Raw genomic sequence first — 24250 nt, forward strand, 5'->3', positions numbered from 1 at the left:
TCCTCAGAATTAGTTTAATGATCTACACCAGACTGGGGAGTGTACAAAACTTCGGTAGAACCCACCTTCTATTTTCCTTGGTTGGAGAGTCCCTATCAAGGGGTTACTGGTTCCACTAAACGAAGTTGAGGGATTTTTTTTTTAGGGTGTTTTTTAAAAATAGACATTGCTTTGTAACGTGGTTTTAGGTAGAAATATCAGAGGCTTTTATTGCGCTCTATGGAGAACTGCCTGCTCGGCGCAGACCTTCTTCATGAGAGGATTTGAGGTGGCTCAGCGGCCTGCCTGAGGCTGACAGCGATCCTGAGGACAGAGGCAAGCAGGTGACTCTGCATCTGTTTCTCCAGCAGGACAGAAACAGTAAGTCAATAATGACTGGAGGCCTTCCACCACCAGGCACGTCACAGACTTACACCCTCCCGAAAAATGGTGGACCTGGTATTGTTACGTAGCCTCCCTGGACCTGGGCCGCTCTCGCCTGACGGGTCAGCTGTCTGGTCACCTCTGTGGCTGTCCCACTCCAGGGGCTGGTTCCGGAGGCTGTGGCTAAGCTCTGAATCAGTGCAAGAAGTATGTTGAACAGTTGAAGCGCTGAGCCTAAAGCCCTGGGAAGCATTTCTGCCAACTGCCGCCGAGCTTCCTGTTCTCTGGAAACCCAGGGTGAAGCGGCCCCCTACCCCTCTTGTTGGGTATGGTCGTGCAGATCTGCTCCCGCCTCCTGGGCGCCTTCCAGGTTGGAATGGGGTTTCTTGCCAGAAGAGGGAGTGGGAGATGTTGAGAATATTAGGCCTGTCTTCCCGGACATTTACCTCAGCTCAATCAGCAGAGACCTTCCCTCTTAGCCTCCAAATAAGAGTAAAACCAAACCTATTCCCTGAAGAAGCAAACCTAGACACGAAGAAAGCTTTTATGGCTAAAAAACAAAACCCAAACAAACAAACAAAAATCCCTGCTCATCTAAAAAGGATACGTTCCCCCCTATTATCTTTTCTCTATGTATCAGAAAGGATTTCCTTCTCGGGCTTTTGCTTAATACCCATCCCTCTTAGAGTCTAACTTTCTCCTCCGGTGAAGGTTTGGTTCAAACTGCAACCAGCCTGCTTCCTCTTTCTCTCCTGTTGGGCTGGGTTGCTTTAGGGATGGAGTCTCGCCCATGTGCAGGGCAGTAAGGTGTGAGGATGGGATGGACACAGAATAAGGAATAGACATGAGTCCAGGCCAAGGATAGAAGATGCTTACAGAGTACGCAACTTGATCCCCTGAATTCGCATACAGCTCTTCCCATCCACCACTGCCCATCAATCAAGACTTTCACTTTCTGGGGCGCCTGGGGGGCACAGCGGTTGAGCGTCTGCCTTCGGCTCAGGGCGTGATCCCGGCGTTATGGGATCGAGCCCCACATCGGGCTCCTCCGCTATGAGCCTGCTTCTTCCTCTCCCACTCCCCCTGCTGTGTCCCCTCTCTCGCCGGCTGTCTCTCTCTCTCGAATAAATAAATAAAATCTTTAAAAAAAAAAAAAAGACGTTCACTTTCTGCCAGTTACCCTCTCAGCTACCAGGGGCTGATAAGATCCATATAGATTCAGTCCCACCTTTAACTGTTGGTCAGGAGCCAAATGAATATTGGGGAACATTTGAGGAACAGCTAAGAGCCACACAAATCCAGGAGCAGCAGAGATGGTACTTTAGCCAAACCTTCTTGGCAGAAGTAAAATCAAGGACTGGTCAAATACTGTGGCCCCAGTGGGTCCCTGCAGGAGCTGAGGCACGGGCATGGGTGTTCAGGTGCTCTTTCGGCGAAGGAAGTGATTTTCCAATTTGATGCTTTAGTTTGTCATCTTCAAAGAGAAAGGGGTGAACGCCCACACAGGGAGGTTGAGAAAGAGGGGGACATCTATAAAGTGTTGTGAGGTCCTCAGAAGCAACCAGAAGTAATAAACCAGGATTCTAGAGACTGGATGGCCCATTCCTCCTTATGCCCAGACAAGGTTCTATACTTCCTTCAAGGATGCACCTTTGAAGGAATCTTTCTTGGTCTTACAGACCTTCAGGGGACTCCACGATGTCTCTGGATTACCTAATGGCCCTTGTGCTCAGAAAGTTCTTCTGTGTGTCCAGACTCTTTCCAACTCTGCCCAGACTCATGCTACCTTTTCTGTACTTGGTAGAGTATGTAACAAAAAAATGTATTCCATCCCTTTCACACAAGCAATTCCAGCTACTTTTTTTTTTTTTTTTTTTTTTTTTTGGTCACCAAGGCCAGTAAGATAGGCGTGTAAGAGGCTGGGCGGTTTCAGTTTAGCAACCCATCTCTGAGGTCTCTGCCTCCTGTGGCCTCCTCCCCGTGAAGCCGAAGAAGGCCGGCGGAGAGGCCCGTCGATAAACATAAACCATAATGGCCCTACCCATTTCCTTTGGAGGAAATGAACCTAATGGAGAAAGATATATTGATCATAATAAAGACCCAATTTCAGAATCAGTCTCCTGGCAGTAAACCCTTTCAGTGAGCTGGGGCTAATGGCCGAGGCTTTCAGCTGCTGTGGCCTATCTGAGGCTGTACACCTAACACTCAATGGGGTGTCCAGCCTGCTGGGGCCGGGGGTGCTACCACTGAAAGGCTGGCCAACAGGAAGGAAAATACTGTGGGCTTTTTTACAAAGCTAATCAGAGAAGGGGAAAGAAAATGCTGAGCTATTTGGGGGCTTCAGAAGGCCTTCCAGTTGAAGAAATCCAACCTGTGGTGACACCCCTCTTTCTCTTGTATCAACAAGACTCTATTTTCCAACCCATAAAGAGCCCATTAAGCAGCTCTCTTCAGGGGGTGGTGAACGGGGAAAATGCCGCATAGGTTCCCCGATGTTTTTATGTGGCGGGGCCCAGCAGCCCATGTGGAGAGGCCTTGCTTTGTTCTTGTTAAAAAGGGGCTGGAGCTCTGGCCTGTGCGGCAGGGAGGCAGCCGTCTGTAATTGGGAAACCAGCCATTAGACCATGGGTGGCGACATAATAAAACCCATTTGTTTCTGCCTCTGTTATAAGTCTCCCTAGGATCTAGACAATACCTTTCCCCGACCCCCAGAATCAATAGTTTTTGCACAGAGACACAAGTAGAGCGTTTGTAGTGTAAAAGGAGTACATTTTTGGGAGCCCAACCCTTACTAGTGGTGGGACTATGGACAAGTTCATTATCTTAAGATTCATTTTCCCCATCTCTTAAATGGGGATAAAAGTACCTACTTTGCAAGGTAGAATGGGGATTAATATCCATATCAGATACTCTATTTGAAGAGCTCAGCACAGCGTCCGGCCTCTACTAGGCACTTAGAAATAGTGTGCCCACTGCCCACATGTCTCTGCAGGTTATCGATCTTTGCCATTTTCCTAGAATAAATGTTAAGTTCCATGCTAACAGGTGGATCCCAAGACTGGGCATTAGAAGACCCAAATTCATTCTATGCTAAAATAGTCTAAAACCACGTACCACGGTCTTGAGGAGTGTGTGGGATTTGCAGCGAGAGGAAAGTTTTCCAGGTAAAAACACAAGAAAAGGCGCAGAGGGGAAATCAGCCAGGGATGTGTGACTATTATAGGGGAAGTCTGCTGGAGAGGGGGGGACACAAGCCAGACTGTCCGGAGGCGGGCAGAGGGCTTCAGGTTAGATCAGGACGGAAGTTGAGAGTCACTGAGAGGCTGTGAGCCCCAGAGGGACAGTTTTCACTCCCTGAAGTTACCTAAGGAGAGGAGTGACAGCCCCGAGCAGGGGGTCAACAGTCTTCATGCACTGGGGAGAGGACCCTTTTCCAAGATCCTCAGTTACTGGTTCTCCCATGGGGCTGCTGAGCCGTACTTATGTCTCCTCGCCTAAAGTACTTCCCAAGGGAACAGGATAAAAGTTTCAATAGTTCAGTCCATTGCACCTGCTGAACTACGGCTCTCCCCCAAGAAACAGGATCACAAGATACTTCTGTTTTGCCCAAGGACAGCACAGCAAACCAGGGACACAATGATCCCAGAATCTGAGTAAATGAAATCATGCATGTTATAGTAACGCTTGGCACAGTCCCCTGCCTATAACTGGTACTCAGTAAATATGGCCATGATTCATATTTTTAGGACTATCTCCCTCTCCAGGAACTTCACCATTTTTGCATGCTCTCATACACTTTTCCTCCTCTGAGAGATACCGGACGATGGCATGTGGGTTGGTGCCCTGCCTGGCCGCTTCGTTCAGTTCCACAGTTAAGGCGGCAAGCCTCAGACAGTGTTCAGTCCAGAAGATTCTGTTTTTAGGTTACGGCTTCTATAGAAAACCATGGAAATCAGGCACCCCTGGCGGGGGAGTGTCTGTTGTGGAGAGTCTCTGAGTCCCTGCAGAGGCAAGGCCAGCTGGTTGGGGGCAAAGGTATCCACCAGATAAAAGCGGGTGTGTCCCTGTGGGGCACTGGAGAAGGCGGGAGGTGAATACAGAGCCCCAGCGAGCCCCCAGACACCTGCCGGGCCGGCAGCCCGGTGCAGAAGTGCTTGGAGACACGCAGAAGGCAGGATAGCTACTGCAGGAAGATCCAGAGCTGCGAGAAGGCAGTGACTGCCCTCGGGGAGGCAGGACATGCCCAGGAAAAGGCTGGAGCTCCCTGATAGAGAGGGTGGTAGCTTTTAAGACTTTGACGCGATCACTTGTGGATCCTTTTTTTTTTTTTTTAAAGATTTTATTTTTATTTACTTATTCGACAGAGATAGAGACAGCCAGCGAGAGAGGGAACACAAGCAGGGGGAGCGGGAGAGGAAGAAGCAGGCTCCTAGCGGAGGAGCCTGATGTGGGGCTCGATCCCGTAGCGCCGGGATCACGCCCTGAGCCGAAGGCAGGCGCTTAACCGCGGTGCCACCCAGGCGCCCCAACTTGTGGATCCTTCTAGCAGATCATCGTTGTTATTTTTCTGTGAGGAGAGGAAAAGGAGACAACAGAGAGGCAAAGGGCCGTGTTAAGGCGTGTTGGGCTCGCACTGGAGTGTCGGACGGAGCTGTGACTGGGACTCCGGCCTGTCGCTTTCTCCTCGTCTGGAGCTCTGACGTCCGCCCGGGGCCTCAAGGGGTGAAGGAATGGAAAGGGTCCGTGCGCCAACAACTGGCCAGTGGGATTCCAAACACAGAGCGGGTGCAGCCCCACCCCAGCCCCACAAAAGAGATCTTGGAAAAACATGAAAGTGAGGAGTCCTTTCAGGTTGTAGAGGTCGTTCGTTTTCTTCTCCTGTTTCTACCTCCTCCCTCTCTAAGCCACGAGAATCAGCTAAAAGTACTTAAACAGGGATGATTTTTAGTGCTTCGAGATGGTTTCAGCCTGAAGCTACATAGAGGTTCTGACTCAACACTGGTGGGGCAGAGGGAAGTGCACAGACCAAACAGAGCTGCTGGCACCACTCTGACCCTCTTCACCTAAGTGGTGTAGCAGCTAACAGGTGCTGGGGCTTTACTAGGAATAAGGCACCGCACTGAACATTTTAAATATAAATGATCTCATTGGCTCCTCATTCAACCCTTTGAGGTTGGTGCCATCATTTCCCTCACTGAGCAAGGCTTGGAGAGATTGGAGAACTTGGGCCAGGTCCATCAGCTGAAAAGAGGAAGGCGTGTTGTTCAAGCGCGTGCTCCAGCCACTTGGCCCTTTGTCTCCCTGAGCCGATCGAGGTCGGCACCAGGGGTGGGCACTGTTTCTGGATCATGGGAAGGTGAAGCCCAGTGACAATCTTCCATGGGAACTTTCTATAAAACCCAACACCTGGGACATCTGGGTGGCTCAGTCGGTTTAAGCATCTGACTCTTGATTTCGGCTCAGGTCCTGATCTCAGGGTTGTGGGAATCAGCGGGGAGTCTGCTTGAAGATTCTCTCTCTCCCTCTGCCCCTCCCCCCGTTCTCTCTCTCAAATAAATAAATCAATCTTTAAGGAAAACCCAACACCTGACAGTTCACACATTTGTACATTCAATTAAACATTCCTTCCATAAGCGTGTATTGTGGCGAGCTCTGTAGCCAGATGCTGCGCTGAGGGCTGTGAACATAAAAATAGGATAACATGGCCTCTGCCCACCCATAAGGGAGCTTATCACATGACCACTTCAACAAATGGATGGCTATTTGGAAAGAAAAGGAAGCAAACATTAACAGAGTACCTATTATGTGCTGTGCGATTTACAGGTTATCTTATTTAATCCTTAAACCAGTTTGGTGAGGTGGGTATTACTGTCTCCATGTTACACATAATGAAACTCTAGAGTAGAAAGATTAAGGACATTGTTCAAGGCATACACTTAGTGACAGTTCTGGGATCAAAACGGGTCTTATTTAATTTTTTATAAGAACCTGATATTTAATTTGTTTCGTAGACTGCTTCCTTGCATGTACTTAGGCTAACACTAAGTGGATTGCTATTCTCCGCACATCCACATTTCCTGGAAGAAAGAAGCCGTGAGTGTTGTCACCGAGTGGCAGAGGCAGGGCTGGGAATAAATAGTCGGGACCGAAAATCCAAAATATATTATAGTTATCAAGAGTACGAACTCTGATTTTCTGTTTTTGATATTCCCCCCCCAATACCTTAGCTGTATCCACAGGGTTTGATACTGACAAATGTGTATGAAATAAAAGATTATACATATAATTACAAGTATCAACTGGCAGACACACATATTAAAACCTGATGTCAAGTTTTATCAACTATTAAGTTACTTTGCGATGATGCAATCAAATCTTTTCATGGCCGGTTCTGATCAAATAACCCGTTCACGGCTGCCCAACACATCGGTGGCAAAGCCCAAACTGAACTCCATCCTCTGACTTCACTTGAGCTTTGTTTCCAGCAAATTCCACTGAAGTAAGGTCAGAACAGGTCTTATTTTCAAACTCACACGCCAGTCCCCACACCCCCGCTCCGCCCCTTGTCTCTCCCTCCATTGAATGAGGTCAGTTTCAAAGGGAGTAAACGCGGGTAAACAACAGTAAGTCCTGAATCTGAAGAATTCAGCTGAGGGGCTTCGACCAGGAGGATGGCTTACTATTACGGGATTCTCGGGTGGACCTGGAAGGAGAACATGAGGCAGAGGGATACCACTGAGTCTTACAGGTGTCCCAAACTCCACCAGGGCAAAGCTCTCCCAGGTCAAATGCCATTGTGCTGCTTATTTCAAGAGATCTGTGGAAATTAAAACGCAAACTAGAAAAAGAAGTGGACAGTCTCGGAGTTTGCTGAATGAGGTGATGGCCAATACATATGTGACATGAAGGGGCAAAAAGAAGGGTCAGTAAGGGTTGCAGGGATTCAGAGCAAAGGGGACTGGTTACTGTAGACAGCTGCTGCCATCCAGGGTCCAATATAGAGCATCTCCATCTGATTTTTAAAGACTCTATCTCCAAGAGCATGTACAAACTCCCTACCATGCACGCCAAGCCCTCCACGGACTCAGTTCCACCCTCAAGCACTCTGTGCCCTGACTCTTGTCTCACGCTTAAACCTTTCTCCTGTGTGGTCCTTTTTCCACCAGGCCCCCTCTACCGTCCGTCAGTTACTTGGCTACTGCTTACTATCCTTTACCTACTCCACATAGGTGTTCTCTCCTCTGGGAAGTGGTCCTCTGACGGGTCTGCCCCCAAACACCCTGTACGTAACTGTAGCATTGCACATTTCACGTTCTATTTAAGCAATTGGTCTTCCACCATAGACTGTGAGCCACTTGAAGCAGAAATCATTTCTTGCTTTCTTTGTAGCCCCAATAGCTGGCATAGTATTTCACATATAATAGGGTTTTTTCTTTTTTTTAAGATTTATTTGAGAGAGAAAGCAGGCGGGAGTGAGCAAGTGAGCAGGGGGGAGGAGCAGAGGGAGAGGGACAAGCCCACTCCAAGCTGAGCGTGGAGCCAGACACCAGGCTCAATCCTACGACCCTGAGATCATAACCTGAGCCAAAATCAAGAGTCCAACGCCTAACCAACTGAGCTGCCCAGGCGCCCCACATCATGGGTTCTAAAGACTTTTTTTTTAAAAAGCATGAACTTCAGGAAGATGTTAAAGTAATTTACGTATCAAGGACGGCAGATGGGCTCTAAGGTGACACTCCAGTAATCTCTGCCTTCCAGTATTCACTCCTTTGTGTAATCCCCTTCTCCATAGTGTATAGATGAGACCCAAGACTTGTTTCTGTCCAACTGAATACGACAAAGGTGATGTGCTATTCCCGTGATTGCATTATGATCCACATATAAGGCTCTAAGTGACTTGCTCTCCTGCTGGCCTTGACGAAGCATTGCGTTGTGAACGGCTTATGGAGAGAGCCACATGGCAGGGAACTCTGGGTGGTCTCTAAGACCGGAGAGCGGCTTCTAGCCAACATCTAGCAAAAAGCTGGGACGCTCAGTCCTACAACCAAAAAGAAACGAATTCTGCCAGCAACCTGAATGGAGCTGGAGGAGGATCCTAACGAAGTCTCCCAATGAGGACCCAGCCTGCCCAACAGCTTAACTGCAACCAGACTCTGAGCAGAGAACCCAACCAAGCCTGGACTCTGGGCGGACACAAACTGTGAAACTGATAAATGTGTGTGTCTCAAGTCACTAGGTTGCTAGTGCAGAGTAATAGAAAACTAATGGATGCCCAGCTTTTCAGGAAAGGGGAAATAGGAAGGAAAGCAACACCAATTGGGCATTGGCTGGTCTGAGCTGGTGAGACCAACTTCAGCAAAAGGAGTGATGGAAGCATTTAATGCAGGAGAGGGGAGGTCTGAATCCCAGAACTAATTGAAACTAACCGACTTGATTCCTTCACCTTAAATACATCCTCATCCCATTCCTGCCACCACTGAAACTTGATTTAGACCCTTATGTGTCCAGGAGTCCCAGCCTGGTATGTAAGGGAGAGGGTGAAATGGATTGGCCAGGACACAGACTTCAGTCAGAGTGGGATTGGGGTCTGCAGCCGCTGCTCTATGGATGAGACTCTGGTAAACGACATATCTCTCCCTCAGCTCAGCCCCCTGTGTAACCAGGGGCTGATTATCGCGCTGTTATGGTTATGGGAATGGCATAAAGAAGTGGCCAGTGTAAGGTCTGTGTTTCCCAGGCATTGGCCCCTCTGCCCCCGCCGAGGACTGCCTTCTCCACGCTTTCATTGCTGAGGTTAAGCCGGCTTTGGGATTCTCCAGGATGGAGTCCTTCCGTAAGACCAGAGTTCTTGGCCGATGCCTCACAGGGTTGTGCTGTGGCTAAAATCCTAGGAACTTCTACCGGCCTGTTTCAACACTGCTGGGCTGCTGAAAGGTCAGGCTGAATTTCCTAAATGACTTATTCCTCCCCCTTTCATGAGGGCACTGCCTACATCACAAACGGGACTTCACCAAACACACTGGAAAGTGAGAGGGGTCCCAAACTCTCCAGCCAACCATCTGTCTGACGGCCCAACCCCGGGCCTCAGACCATCTCCTCCTTGCCACTTGGCCCTGTGCCCTGGGCCTGAGCTCCCGGAGCTCAGAGAATCCAGTGTCATGTGCTTTGGTAAGCAGGACTCTGCTTGCCTGGGGACCCTGAGGCAGTCTTGCCCAAAGGAGTGGCTGAATATGGTTTTCTTTCACCCTTCTCCTTCTCCTTCCTTCCTTTCTTTTTTTAAAATAAGATTCTCAGGGCTCCTGTGTGGCTCAGTGAGTTAAGCATCTGCCTTTGGCTCAGGTCATATCTTAGGGTCCTGGGATCGGGTTCCCTGCTCAGCAAGGAGTCTGCTTCTCCCTTTGCCTCAGCTCCCTCCCCCCCCCACTTGTGCACACACACTCTAATAAAAATCTTTAAAAAAATTAAAAAATTTTAAAAATAAAAATAAGATCTCTTCCCATTGGGCCTCTAAGAGTTTAGAGCCCTTACACCTCATGTGCCTTAGGAGGGAAGGAAAGAGGGACCAAAGGCAATTACTAATTTTTACGTCATGGATAGAGAACATACAGCCAATTCACCCAGCATCCCACGGCTTGGAATATCTAGATTTATCTGCTAATGCTCAGTGTCCTGTCAGGCCCCGAGCGTGACCGCGCATGTGTCCGCGACTTTGGGATGTGTTAATAGTTTATGTGTTAAGATACAATATTTAGGGCCCTCACAGAACTTCAGGGTTCTTTGAGAGGAAGACCACTTATTTCAATCGTCTCGTGTTACAGAGAAGGAATGACGGTCCCCTGAGGTAAGTGACGTGAAAGACACAGGAAGTTGGGTTTCCGAAGTCCCCCCTCTTGGCACCTTCCATTGCTGTGTTTGCCTCTTCTGCTTAGGTTGTGCTGATGAATTTCCTCTGATCTATGCCACTTCCTGAGCAGGTGCTAATTTGCAGAGAAGCCCTGGGACCCCCTTCATGGGGAGCAGGGTCAAGAGACCACCTGTCGGCTTGCCTTGGGCTCCACAGCAAGGTGGCTGCCTGGACCTTCTGACCTCAGGTCCTACGTCCCTCTTTGACTTCCTTTACCCCGGCTGCCCCAGGCCCTACCCCAGCCCTCCACACTGGGGCACTACAGCCTTGGAGAACTAGAACCCCATGAAGGCAGGGGAGTGTGCAGAGAGCTGCATGTGCCCTTCCCTGGGCTCTAGAACTAGACACTGGAGATAAATGGTGTGCAGAGGGGACGAGGCAGGAGAAGAAAGTGCTGGAAGGACTGTGTATGCTTGGCATTGGCCTAGGCACCTATGCTCACATAACAATAACTTCTTTGGCTTCAGGGCAGGCCTTGGAGGTATTTTTTAAAGCTAACGATGCTGACAAGCTTGGTGAAGGAGGCGGATATCATTAGGGCTTAAACTTAGGGATGTGCAGGAATCCAACCCAGTCACTGGCTCCAATTATTGAGACATCGTTCTGCGTGTCTGCAGCACAAAGCGGACCTGACTCATCTCTGGATAACTGCATGGGTTTCAAGGCCAAAAGCGTTTATGAATTTTTCACACAGTTCATTCTTCCTGCCACTTGCAAAGGTCACCCCCGACTGCAGTCAGCCTTGAGTCTTCTTACGCCAACCCATGCTAGCGCTTCTGCCTAAATGTCAGGCTTGATTCCTTCCATCCTAATGAAGCGACTCTCTTCCTTAACCAGCTTAATGAGCGAATCGCCCAGGAACACCTGTATCCTGTGTCCAGTGCCTTCCATGGTGACAGGGAGCGGGGACACTGCAATGTTGGGCTACAATCCATTCCTGCAATTAGCTCCCAACCCAGGAAAATGACAATCAAATTAACCAGTGAGTAAAAGCCAAGAGCAGGTTATAATTAACTACCTATGTTTAGACCAGGTTTGTCTGTAACCATAGATTTACAAAAGTGCTTTCTGGTCTGTGTTCTTTTTTCCTAAATATAAATCCAGTCTTAGAATCCTAGTACCTTGAGCCTAAGTTGACAATGGCTGAATTGATTGTCCCCAGCTCAGAAGAGGTCCCTCAAATGACTCACTTCCCGCCCTGCCTGCTAAGCCTTCCTCTGGGTGGCAGGGAACCATCAGGAGCTCAGGGCTGAGAACCACTTCGGCATTATTTAACAGCAGAGGGTAGGCCTTTCTCGGCACAGTGATTCTCATAGACATGGTAGGCTCTTTGGAACCTGGCTGGCAAAGTCCCTAGTGCCAGACCATCACTGTGAATGGCTACACTCTGTAACCCCGGTTGCTTCCCCCCAACACATACCCTGATCTTCACTTTCCTTTTTGGAGAAAAAAAAAAAAAAAAAGAAAAAGCATAAAATGTTCAGGCCCTTTCCACGGAAGGCCACAAGTCAAAGGGTCAACTGCTCTCTAAGGTTATCTGAGTCTTTACGTATGGATAAGGTGGGATATCAAGAAGCTGGAAGGGGATGGGGCACCTGGGTGGCACAGTCAGTTAAGCGTCTGACTCTTGGTTTCGGCTCAGGTCGTGATCTCCGGGTCCTGGGATCGAGCCCCGCGTCGGGCTCTGTGTTCAGCCCGGAGTCGGTTTGAGATTCTCTCTCCCCCTCTGCCCCTCCTGTTTGTGCTTTCTCTTTCTCTAAAATAAAGAAATCTTAAAAAAAAAAAAAAATAGAAGAAGAGGCTGGGAGGAGGGAAGAAGCTGCCTGTTCTTTGTGCTTATGTATTAAACTGAATTCACAGGGTTACAAAGGAACAAGCCCTCAATCTAGTCCCTTTCACTAAAGCCCATCAAGACTTTCCTAATTGCAGTTCCAGCCTCTCCCAGGAGGGAAGTTTTAAACCAATCAGCCTGCAATACCCTGATCAGCACTAGTGAGGTAATCTGCCTGATAAAACAAAACAAAACAAAACACCCTGCCTTCCCCTAAGGGAAGGTGACCTTGCCTTGAACGATCCTTTCTTTTCTTTTGCTCTGAAACCCAGTCCTGTGTCTGCCTAGAAAATCCTTCTGCTTTATACAGTTCCCTGGTGCTCCTCTCAACTTGCCAGATGGGATGCTGCCTGGTTCACAAATTGTTGAATACAGCCCATTAGATCTTTACATTTACGCAGCTGAATTTTGTTTTTTTCAGCAATAGCGATGTGCGGTTTAAGGTGACAGCAGGTATTATTAACTTCATTAAATGTGCTTACAAGCTTCGGGTATGCGCCGAAACTTCTTCCACCGTGTGGAGATATTCCCCGTTGGATTGTGAAGGGGGACATGTCGTGCAGTCTTAACTTCCCCATTTTGTAGAGCAGGGAACCAAGGCGTGGAGAGGAAACATGACTTTTTAAGGGGCGCCTGGGTGGCTCAGTCCGATCAGCATCCTGCCTCCGGCTCAGGTCATGACCTCAGGGTCCTGGGATCAAGCCCTGCGTCATGGGGCTCCCTGCTCAGTGGGGAGCCTGCTTCTCCCTCTCCCTCTGCCCCTCCACCTGCTTGTGCTCTCTCTAGCTTGACTTAGAACCTGGGACTTCACAAATCGGGTACCCCTTCCTCCCCCGCAACCTAGATCTTCCTCCCCCACCTCTGCATCGTCCGCTGTGCTGCCGTGGGGAAGGACCAAGCTGGTGGCCCAGCCAGCGTGAATCCTGGCTCTGTCACAGTGTGTCCCTCAGCAAGTGCTTTAACGCTCCAGGGATTGTGGAAAAGAGAAGAGAGACTCAGATGGACCGTAAAGGCCCCTCCTGGTTCTAACAGCCGGTGAGTCTGTGCGCTGGAGATGTTCTTCTACCCACCGGGGGACAAAGTTGGGGTTTCCTTAACCTTCGAAAGAATAAGGGATAAAGCAGAGCTGCCAGGTGTGGGCTGATCACGACCAGCGGTCTGCAAGGGAGGAAGGGTGGGGGTCATGAGAGTCCTCAGTGGGAACGGACACCAGAGACCAAAGCCGGAGCCACACTTAACAATACCCAAAACAACGTAAAGCAGCCCCTTGAAAGTGCGTTCGTCTCTTGCGGTGGCAGCCTCAAGCCCCATTCTGCTCCGTCCCACCTTGAAGGGACCATTTACGTTCTCCAAGCTCCCTGTGACCCCTTGACAAGCTGCTTGCCCAGATGCAACACCGGCCGGGTTCCTCTAATTACTGCTCTGTGTTCAGTAGTTAAGACCCAAAGAGAAGGATTCTTCAGGAAAATGAGGTGCTATTTTTAGTTTATCAGCAAGACAATTTCCTTAAGAAGAGAGGAAGCTAAAAGGGCCGTCTCCACTTCTGGAGTGGTAGTGATGGGCTAGAAAGCAGGCTCCACTATTTCAAGAAAAAGACTTCTTCCCCCCTGTACTTTGCGTCCCTGAGCAGTTCAGTGCGCCACTTGGAATCCCCCTCGCTCTTGTCTGTAAAACCATCCCACGCACACCGCGCTGGCCAACGAGCTAGTCACCAGCCACATGCTAACACAGCTAAAAATCCAGTTCCTTGTCACACTAGCCGCATGTCAAGCGCCAGTAGCCACCGTATTGGCAGCACAAACGTGAACGTTCTCATCACCACAGTATGTGTGACGAGACGGGGTGGCTCTAGAATGTCAGCTCCCTATGGGCAGGGATTTGGGTCTCAAGGACCTAGGATGTGCCTGGCACGTAACTGGCACTCAATTTGTTGAAAGCATATGCTGAATTCATGGATAGGCAGGTTAGAGAAAAAAATATGATATAGTGTCAGTACGCTCAGGCCAGTCTTTCAAAATTGCACAGCAGGCGTCTAAGAAACCCTGACTGCTCCTAGCGTTCATTCTCTCAGAAGTTTCTGAGCACCCACTGGTGCTCCCCAAGGAAGAATATGGAAAACACCACCACTAAGAGAAGAGGTAGTTAAATGCAATAGAGGGAGCAGAGGATTGGGAACGACAAGGCCCAGGGTCTAGTCCAGACTACATTCAGAAGGGCAAGTGAGGGCTAGTCAGCCCCTTTGAGTCTCAATCTCTTCAGATGTAAAATGGGACTAATAATACTATCTCCAAGGACCTGTTTGTATGAGCCAAATGGGATAATATAACAGAAAGTACTCTGGAAACTGTAAAGAGTTGGATGTTTGTGTTATTGACCTTGTCCTCAAGTTGCCTGAGTCCGACTGCCCGCAGGCTTTAAGAATATTTGCCTTCACCAAATGCCCCCCCTTCCCCGCCTGGGGATCATTACTCAATCCATCATGCATACCTGCAAGGAAGTATTTCTGCTAAAATACCACTATTACCATGCCCCCCAAAATAAAATGGCTCCTTCCTGCCTATCAGATCAAGACCAATCTCCATCCTCCAATAGCTGATACTATCACACGCCCCATTTGCTTAGGGAGCTCCTATTTCGTGATTCTCAGATAGGACCTTCCCGAAGCGAGAAAGCTTATTTCTGTTACAAATGTGCCTCTCCCTCCCCCACGTCTTTGCTTCTTCTACCTTTCCAAATGGCACCTGCTCCCCTGAATTCCCTCTGTCTATAACTCCAGCATTCCCAGCGAGTGTCTGGTCTTGCACATTATATAACATGTTCCCCCACGTGGGCTTGTTCTCTAACTGCTTCCTGTGTCTTAGCTCTTCCACCACACTGGACACCACTCCAAGAAGCAGAACTTGGGTACCTAGGGACGGGGACAGGGTGGTTAGCACGGGAGGCCTGGGTTTAGATGTGGCCCGAGGGATAGGGAATGAGGTAAACCAAGAAGAAAATCAGGCTTGAAAAGACAGTCCAACTAGCTTTGTACAGGTGGACTATACTTTTCCTTCAATGGGTTCCACGTTTTAAACATTCCAAACACCTTGGTTTATTAATAATTAGTTCTTTCCACCATTTTTTATACCTTAGTGGTTGATACAGTTCCAGCCCAATCAAAGGAACTTAAAATTTTAGTTGAGGCTTTACTTTAGAGACTGGGCTTTTTTTTTTTTTGGGTTGTCTAATTGATCTCACGCTGGATCAAACCTCTGACTCCCACTGTTCATCTAGAGACTTCTCTTACTGGTCTAGGAGGAGACTGAGCAATGACGGCTGTCATGTGGAGCTCGGTGACTAAAGATGATATTCTGGGAAGAGCAGCGTATATGGTCATTAGCCAAAATCACCCTAGAAGATGACCCCAGGCTCCCAATCCACTGCAGAAGGCCTGGGTACGCGGCCCCGACTTCGTCCCTTCATGATAAATAGCACGTCTCCAGGGGAGGGTAGGATTAGAGCCAGGCAGCCATCGCCTGTGAGAGGCCGAAGCCGCACAACAGTTCTGGCTGAGTATAAACAGAGGGCCCAATTAAAACACCTAATTATAGCGCAGGCTGGAGGGACCCAGGAGGTGGACTCTGTTGGTGGCCCTGAAGCCCGAGGACAGAAAGGCTGCCAGCGTCTCCCAGATCGGCCACCACTGGCCTCAGACTGGAATGAGCTTCCATGTGGACAGATGGGCTGACGGACAGAGAAGACAGAGAAGACAGAGAAGGCGCTTCTTAGCTCCTAGAGCTCTGGAGAACACTCTCCCTGGGAGCATCTAGGTAGCTTCCTGGAAGACGGTCCTTAGTGCAGGACAATTAGGATTTTCCATGTTTGGGAGCCTGTTTTCTTATCCCGAGAATGGAATATCTAATGCACAGGATTCCTAAGAAATAAATGCCATCAGCAGTAACTTCAGAGCTCTTTGCTCCTGGCTAAATGCTGCAATAGATATATGCTTCCCTCCAAAGTGGGAGAGGGAAGTGTTGTGAACAGCAGTGGCCCAGAACCCGGGCACAAAATACAGTTCTCCTCCTCCCAGCTGCAGGTGCGCGTTCCTCCCGCCAGGCAGGGTGCACTGTCAGCGCTTAATATGCCTTTCTCAGTGCGACTCATAGAAAATGAGTTTCTGTGCTATCTTTTCTCCCCAGGTCTCAAAGCAGTTTCCCACAGGTGTATTAGTACGACCTTCCTTAGAGGCTGACAAGAGGGGCAGACGTCTGTAAATTACTGGTAGAGAACGGGGGCTCAGTGTTCAAGTGGCACGCCCCAGATCCCCTAGAGCTTGGACGGGGACCCTAAACCACAAGCATCAGGATCATCTTCTCGAAGCCCACTAAGTGAACGCTGCCAATGGACCACTGAGCAATAAGCACCAGGTCAACTCCGTATGGAGCCTGGATTTTCAGCTCTTTGTGTGTGGTGGCGGGGAGGGGAGATGCTGCTTCTGGTTCTCTACACCATCACAGAAGGATGGATTTGGTCCCTCACTTCATGGAGGGTGACGTAATCAGTCAGGTGGCCTTACCTCTCATCCCACTGGCTGAGTGCTCGTCTTCATAGCTTTAGGGCTTGAGACCAAAAGCACAGCAACAATGTTATGTGGGTGTAACCTAGAGTACGTTGTGCCTGTGAGTGGAGCAAAGCACCTTGTCCCTCCCACCCAGCCTGAGCAATAGGACAGAAAGGGGGCCCTGCAACTGAGCCCCATCTCAGCAAGGGGCACCCACACTGGCAAGCCTGTTTCATGAGCGGCCCAGCCATTGTGAGGGACAGGAGTCGCACTAATGAGTGCACTGAGCGCAAGGTCACCAGAGGATCTGGCTTTGAGCCTTGGCTCCGCTCTTTACTAACTACACTTTGGGGGAAACCTCTTTGGGCACGGAGCTCTCATCCATAGAAGTGGATTGGTAATGAGGACTTCACAAAGCTACCGTTAGAGTTAAGAGGCCGTGTGCATAGTGGTCAGACCCGTGGCCTCAAGAGACAGACGTGGGGGGCGCCTGGGTGGCATAGTGGTTAAGCGTCTGCCTCCGACTCAGGGCGTGATCCCGGCGTTCTGGGATTGAGCCCCACATCGGGCTCCTCCGCTATGAGCCTGCTTCTTCCTCTCCCACTCCCCCTGCTTGTGTTCCCTCTCTCGCTGGCTGTCTCTATCTCTGTCGAATAAATAAATAAAATCTTTAATAAAAAAAAAGAGACAGACGCGGATTTGAATCCTGGCCCATCACGCACGGGCTAGAATTTCCTGAACCTAGCTCATCTCCGGTTTTCTTGCCTGACACCAGAGAATGGTCATAATACTTAGAGAGTTGCTTGGAGGCTTTCACTAACGGTGCCCGGTGCGCAGCGGGCCCTCCGTAAACTCTCCCTGTTAATGTTGCCGACACAAGATGCCAAGCACGACGCACCTGCAAACAGTGGTGATTCTTTTCTAGGCTTTGGGCGAGCGTGGCCAAAATGCGCAGAGCTTTGCATACAGTCAGTGCATAATGAGTATCTGCTTCGTGTAATTACGGCACTCTTAGCGGCAGCTTCGCTCTGGAATTCAGCTCGGAGATTAGTATCATTTGCAGTAACTACATTCCAGGCTGCCAGCCCTACAAATTAGACCAACTAAAGATATGCAGTCCATGATTGGGCTGTATCTCAGGGGAGGGTTTCTGGTGACAGTGAAAGCCACAAGGGATCCGACCTCGGGCCTGTCGATGTGTCAGCAGAGGCTCTCCCTCCCACAGTGAGGAGAACCATATTGCCGTGTGTGGCTGGGGCCTGTGCTGTGCAGGGACCGCTCTGGGACCAGGAGAAGACACAGCTGTCCCAGGCTGCCGGGCGGCAAAGACTTTCTCCACTTAAGTGCAGCCAAAGCTGAGGGCTCTCCCTCCTTCCCTTCTTTCTTCCCCCATGTCTCCATCCCTCCCTGACAGTCCAGAACTTGGTAGGTGGCAGATCAGCATGAAGCTCTGGGCTGTGCAAGTGACCCAGGGGCTAGGACACGGCGGCTCCTCATCTCCAGCCGCCCTCCATCCTGCGCGATGGGAGTTCAGAGTTGCCCACGGCCTTTGGAAGTGAGGATTTAATCAGTTTTCAACCCCTGCGTGAGAGCGCTCTCCTTTTTCTTAGTTGCCACATGAATTTCTCCAAGCACAGAGACGTACTCTTGCCCTCGTCCGCAGGATCGGGACTCACCGCCTCTTCCCAGTGAATGGGAAGGCCGACAGGAAGCGCTATCGGTGTCACTCCTTGCATGAAGTGCTGTACCCTCCTGTGCCATTCAATCCCCACAACCGTCAGCTCAGCGCGATCATCCCTCAGACAAACAAGGAAACAGAGGCTCAGAGACGCTGAGTAGCTCCGGCAGGGCAACAGGAGGATTTTAAATTGCAGAGTCAGGATTTGAACCCAGGTAGTTGGCCTGAGTGCCTGTCTGCTCCGGCGCTGCTCCAAGGCCTGGCAGACCCCCTCTGTTCTTCCAGACGGGGGTAGCTCCAATATTTTCATCACGTCTCTATAAGGAAACCTTTCCAACCCCTTAGTCACCCCAGGGCCCTTCTCTGGACCTTCTCCAGCATTGGTTTTGATCTCAGAACGTGCAGGAGCCCAAACCACCCAGCAGCTGACCCTACTGTTTACACAGAACTTAGTGATATGTCATTTTATTCTCCCAGCAATCCTGGTGGGAGCTCAGGTTGGCCAGGTGCAGCCCAGGACCCACATCTCTGGTACCCTCTTCTCCCCCCGGCTACGGCTGCCTCTAGGTCCTGGTCTCAACACTGTCCCCTCCTCCCCCACAGGGTGCCCTGCATGTCCAGAGAGAGAATAACATTCCCTAAAGCTTACTGGCTGATGTCCAGGCCAGTTCCACCCCCAAAGTCACTCGGGGTCCATTCGTTCATTCCATTCTCAGTGTACGAGCTCTGGCTTGGATGGGTTTAGAGGTTCTCTTGGCTGCTGGTTTTGCACCCTGCTTTCATCTCCCAATTCCCAGCCTCCCCCACTGCAGCCAGAACAGTCTTTCTAAAATATTAACCTGGATCATGCCATAGTCTTGCCGACCCCAAGCCCCCCGTGGTAGCTCCCAGCAGCCTAGCTGCCACGCCCCCACACCTGTTACCCTTCTACCACGCAGCTCTGCTTCAGCCATGGGAACCCCGAAACTCTATCAAACCACTGCCCCCTTGGCTTTTTCGAGTGGGATTGTCCATACCTCCTCTTTTCTTAAAGGATGACTTTAAGACTAAGCCAAGACTTCCCCTCCTCAGGGGAATCCTTCCAGAACTTCCTTCTGAATCACACATCTCCTTCATTGTCCCTCCCACCCTTTACTTCTCTATATCCCTCCATTGGTCTGTAGGCTCCTTGGAAATAAGGCTCCGTATCCGTTTAACTTTCTGTCTTTGAAATATAGAACGTAGGAAATGCCTTGAAACAGAAATGAATGAACGAGTCCTCCCCTGCTGTCCTACCCCAGGAAAGTGGCCATCTTCTCAGGTCTCATAGCACTTTACAATATTCTTCTTTTAGCACTTGCCAGTCCTCGACTATTTCCTTCTGTGTCTGTTTTCCTCACTATATTGGAAATATTCTTCATTAGACTCTGACATCTTTCCAGGGTGGGAGGAACAGTCCTGAGCACAAAGCCCAGCACACAGTAGGTGCTTTATTAATTGAATGGAGTAACTGCCAGGTCTTTGCTCTTTCTTGCCAATGCTAATCACAGAAAGGCACCATCTTATACCTCAGACAAACTTCGCTTCAACGCGGTGGCTTAAATTTGCTCACATGGAACCCCCTACCCGCCTTGTCTGTCAACCCTTATCTTGGGAGCTCCTCCGATGGTCCACCCCATTGGCATGGCATCAGAAGAGCTCTGAGTCATCCACAGATATGTAACTTTCACTCTGAATTTCCTTTTCCAGATCATTCACAAATACATTAGAGAAGCCCGGTCATGGGGATGAAAAGCACAGCAGAGGCAACACAGTCAAGAATGTTGTGATAACGTCATACCCCGACAGATGGTAACTATCACGCTTATAGTGGTGCACATAGTGTATAGAATTTTCCAATCGTTATGTTGTATGCCGGAAACCAACAGAACACGGGACGTCAACTATACTTCAATTTTAAAAATGGATAACCTCTCAACACCCTTAAAAAACGTGAAAGAAGCTCAGAGTCAGCATCAACCCCTATTCAAACTCCATCTCTCGCATGGTCCTTGGGCCTTGGTCTGCACTCCTCATCCTGGGTCCACATCTCTTTAGCGCCCTTCATTACAGAAAGGGGAGAGGGAATGTTGCTGACCCATCCGTTCATCTCTCCCACACGTGCTGAGCATCTGAGAAGGACTGGGCTTTGTGCCAGACTCGGAAATTCAGCGATACAGAAAACATAATCCCTGGCCTCACGGGGCTTAGCAGAGACAGAAGACACTCGCAATGCCCAGTGATGCGTGTGCACAGTCATTAACAGAGTGCAGGTGGGCCATCGACATGGAGAGATTCACTTTGTGCACACACTGGGCAGGACCTGAGCTGGGCCTTGATGGATGACTGGAATTTGCCATCCAGATGAGAAGGGAGAAGGAACAGCAGGTGCCACGTGGGAGAGGGGGAAGGGGCTCGAACCTCCAGTGTGGCCAACAGCAGGCTAGGGGAGAGGGCACAGCAGGAGAGAGAAACCTCACCCATGTACATGTTCTCACCGGGGAAAAGTTTTGTTTCCAAAAGACTGTGGGTCAATAATATTATCTTAGTGATAACATGGACTGTGGAAAGGCATATTAATTATGGCCTTACCTCTGCCAATAACCAGGGGAAGCCAGAGCCTCAACTAGACAGCTAAGGAAAGGAATTTATTCTTTCATCCTACAGGAACAGCACTGGCATATTTATATATGTATTCATGGGACTGCAATGGTCTCCCCCGTGACCTGACCATAAGCAACCTGAGGTCAGAGACTTCGTAATGATCTGCGTGGAAGTCCAGCTGATAGGAAAGGCCTCAGCAACCTTGCCCGGCAGGCCTACAGACACTAATCCTACAGCGTCCCCCCCTCTTGCTACTCAGAGGAGCTCCCTGCAGCCCGCTCCCCACTGGCGTCCCCTGGGAGAGGGAGCCCTCTGCCTCTGCTGCCTTCCCCAGGCTGTGACATGCACTCAGGCTCACACACACAGACACACATACGCTCACCTACAGCTCACACACACACCACTCACACCCATGCTCACACACGATCATGAGCTTACACCACATTCTCAGTCACAATCACACTCATGTTCAACACATGCTCACGCCCATGCTCACGCCAAACATATGCTCACACACGTGTGCGTGCACACACACACACACCCACTCACCCATACACACATTCTCAGGCACCCTCCTACTCTCATAACACAAGCTCACACACATTCACATGGCGGGTGCACACACGCGCACGTGCACACACACACACAGCCTGAGCTGTTAAAGTGACAGCACTCATATTTTCCATTTATTGGTGATTTCAAAACAGGAAGCCTCTGTGGGGAGGGGAGGTGTTGGTGCAGCGAGAGCGGCTGTCAAGGGGCCCAGGTGCCTGGGCGGGATTCGGGAGGGACACCTTGCTGGCGCCAGGCTCCTTTATGGGCAGGAAAGCTCCCCCGCCCCGGCCCCGACCCAGGGCCAGCTTCCAAGCAGCGTCAGTCCAGGGCCTGGTCCTGACCGGTCACCTGGCCAGGTGGCAGCAAAAATGCAGCCAAATTGCATCTCTCCCACGGTCAGGGGTTTTCTGTGAGGAAGAGAGAGCACCTAGGCCTTCCTGTCTGCCACCAGGGAGCCCCTTTCTCTTTTAGAAACCACCTCTTCTAGGAGCTCTCCGGGACTGGAACTAAGTCCTACAGGCCACTCTCCCTCGCCCCTTAGGCCCTCTGCTGCTTACTCAGCCAGGCTCCTTTGCAAAGGCATATTCTGTCTGGTGCCCTCTCCCCACCCCACCCCAACATGAAATGTACCAGGGACCTGCTTTCTACTATACAATCCTTGCAGCACCTTGTGTTTTCCAAAGTCTTTTTTTTTCTAAAGATTTTATGGATTTGACAGAGAGAGATAGCAAGAGAGGGAACACAAGCAGGGGAGTGGGAGAGGGAGAAGCAGGCTTCCCACCAAGCAGGGAGCCCGATGCGGAACTCGATCCCAGGACCCTGGGATTATGACCTGAACCAAAGGCAGATGCTTAACAACTGAGCTACCCAGGCACCACTCAAGGTCTTTTCATAATCAGCACGTCCTTCAATCTTCAGGACCGCCCCCTGAGGTTGCGAATAGTGCGCCCATTTTACAGATGGAGACTGAGAGCAAAGAGATGAAGTCCCGCATGCCACCGTTCCAGAAGTAGACTTTCTGATCTCAACTCTTCATCAAGAAAATCCTAACTCCTATCTCCTCCCTGGCTCTGAACCCAAGGGGTGTCTAAGATGGCCAGGTATGTCAGAACAGCCGGGGCAAAATCTGAAGGTAAAAAGGGCGCAAAGGCAAGAGGGCATAAAGTTCACCCATGGGCTGGCAGGCCGCCAGCCACAGCCGGGGTCGTGGAGGCACCAGCTTTACCCCGTCTGTCCTGCATCTATGCACACACAGCAGACACACACACACACACACACACACACACACACACACAGGGCAAACCACACACACACACACACACACACACACACGGCAAACCACAGACACACACACAGTAAACCACACACACTGCAAACCACACACACACACACACACAGGGCAAACCACCACACACACACACACACACACACACACGGCAAACCACACACACAGCAACCCCCCCACACGCACGCACGCACTCAGGCACAGAAGTCAATCCTAGCTGCCTTGGCACCAGAAGGCGTTAGGTTCATGTATACAGTTTAATTGCCCGAGGCAGTTGGAGCTGATTTCCACAACTTAAAAGGACTGAGGGGAAGCCCTAGCAAGAGGACATTTCTGGGGGCAAACGACGTTTCTGGAACGTTGCTTTCTCTCGCTTTTTCAGAGAAGGGGTTAAAAGCACTTCTCCCTCGGCAGTGACCTCGCAGAGGAAAGTGGCCTCCCTGAAGCTGCCCTCCGTGCTCCTGCCAGAGGGGGCTCCAGGGGGCAGAGCAGGGGTGTCGCAGGCCGTCCTCCCTAGCCGGCCCAGGGGAATAAAGTCTGGGGATAGCATGCACGTGGCTGGAAGGAGATAGGAGGGGACTAAAAAAAAACAACAACCGAAAAACAACCCGAGACCGGGCTGGATTTTTCCGCCAGGCTAGCATATTTTTCAGACCACGACCTCCTTTCCTTGCTGCCCTTCCTTCCAGGTTTCACAGACTCAACAGCCGGGACCTACAAAACGGGACATGGGAGGTCACAGGAAGAAGGATGGGTTAGACTCAGGGAGAGCCCTGGAATTTCCTTTCCTGGAGATCTTCGGGACTGAAAGGAGAGTCTTCTGTACTCGGGAGGATTTATACTCTGCGTGTTGGCTTCTTTCCCTTCCCCCGTCTGGAATGCTGTCCAAATCTCTCTTCCTCCAAGTCCCATCCTTTTCTCAAAAGCCTCTCCTGACCCTTCCAGGCTTCCGCGCTCCCTGAGGCCAGAGACCCTGACCCTACAGTCTAGCTGACGGACACTGAGAAAGCGGATGCCCAGAGGACCCGGGACCCCACCCAACTCTGACTTTCTGTTGTCACCACACTGTCCTTGGCGGAGGTGGTGGGGGGGAGAGGTGTGGCGGGGGCGTGCTCCAGCATCTGACAGGAGCGGTCAAACTAGCCTGTGTGGGTGGTGAATGCGGCCCGGGTTCCAGAAGAGATCTGGGCAGAAGGGGGTGAGGGGGGGTGGGGGAGAGCTGTCCTAGGGAAGCCGGACAGCTTGGGTTGGGTCACACACCAAGGAATTGCTCAAGGCTGGTTTCGTTGGTCAGCAAAAGGGTCCAGGAAGCAGAACCCGTGGGAGGGAAACTGGGCTGCTCACTCCAGAAGCCCGGCCACCCAAGTTCAGCAAGTTCACGCTCGTGGGGCCTTGCGGGAGGGAAGGGGAACAGCTGGGCTCCTCGCTATGGGTCTGTGCTTTTCCAAGCGGAGCGTCACTGAGCTTCACCA

The 24250-nt window shown here is 50.5% G+C and overlaps 1 protein-coding gene across 4 annotated transcripts in view; it reads right to left on the reverse strand.

The window, feature by feature from the left end:
• Nucleotides 1-24250, reverse strand: part of UBASH3B (ubiquitin associated and SH3 domain containing B) — a 135345-nt gene that overhangs the window by 38202 nt on the left and 72893 nt on the right. The window lies entirely within an intron of this gene.

Source organism: Ursus maritimus, unplaced genomic scaffold, assembly GCF_017311325.1.
Source record: "Ursus maritimus isolate PB19 unplaced genomic scaffold, ASM1731132v1 scaffold_16, whole genome shotgun sequence".
Classification (NCBI taxonomy): Eukaryota; Metazoa; Chordata; class Mammalia; order Carnivora; family Ursidae; genus Ursus; species Ursus maritimus.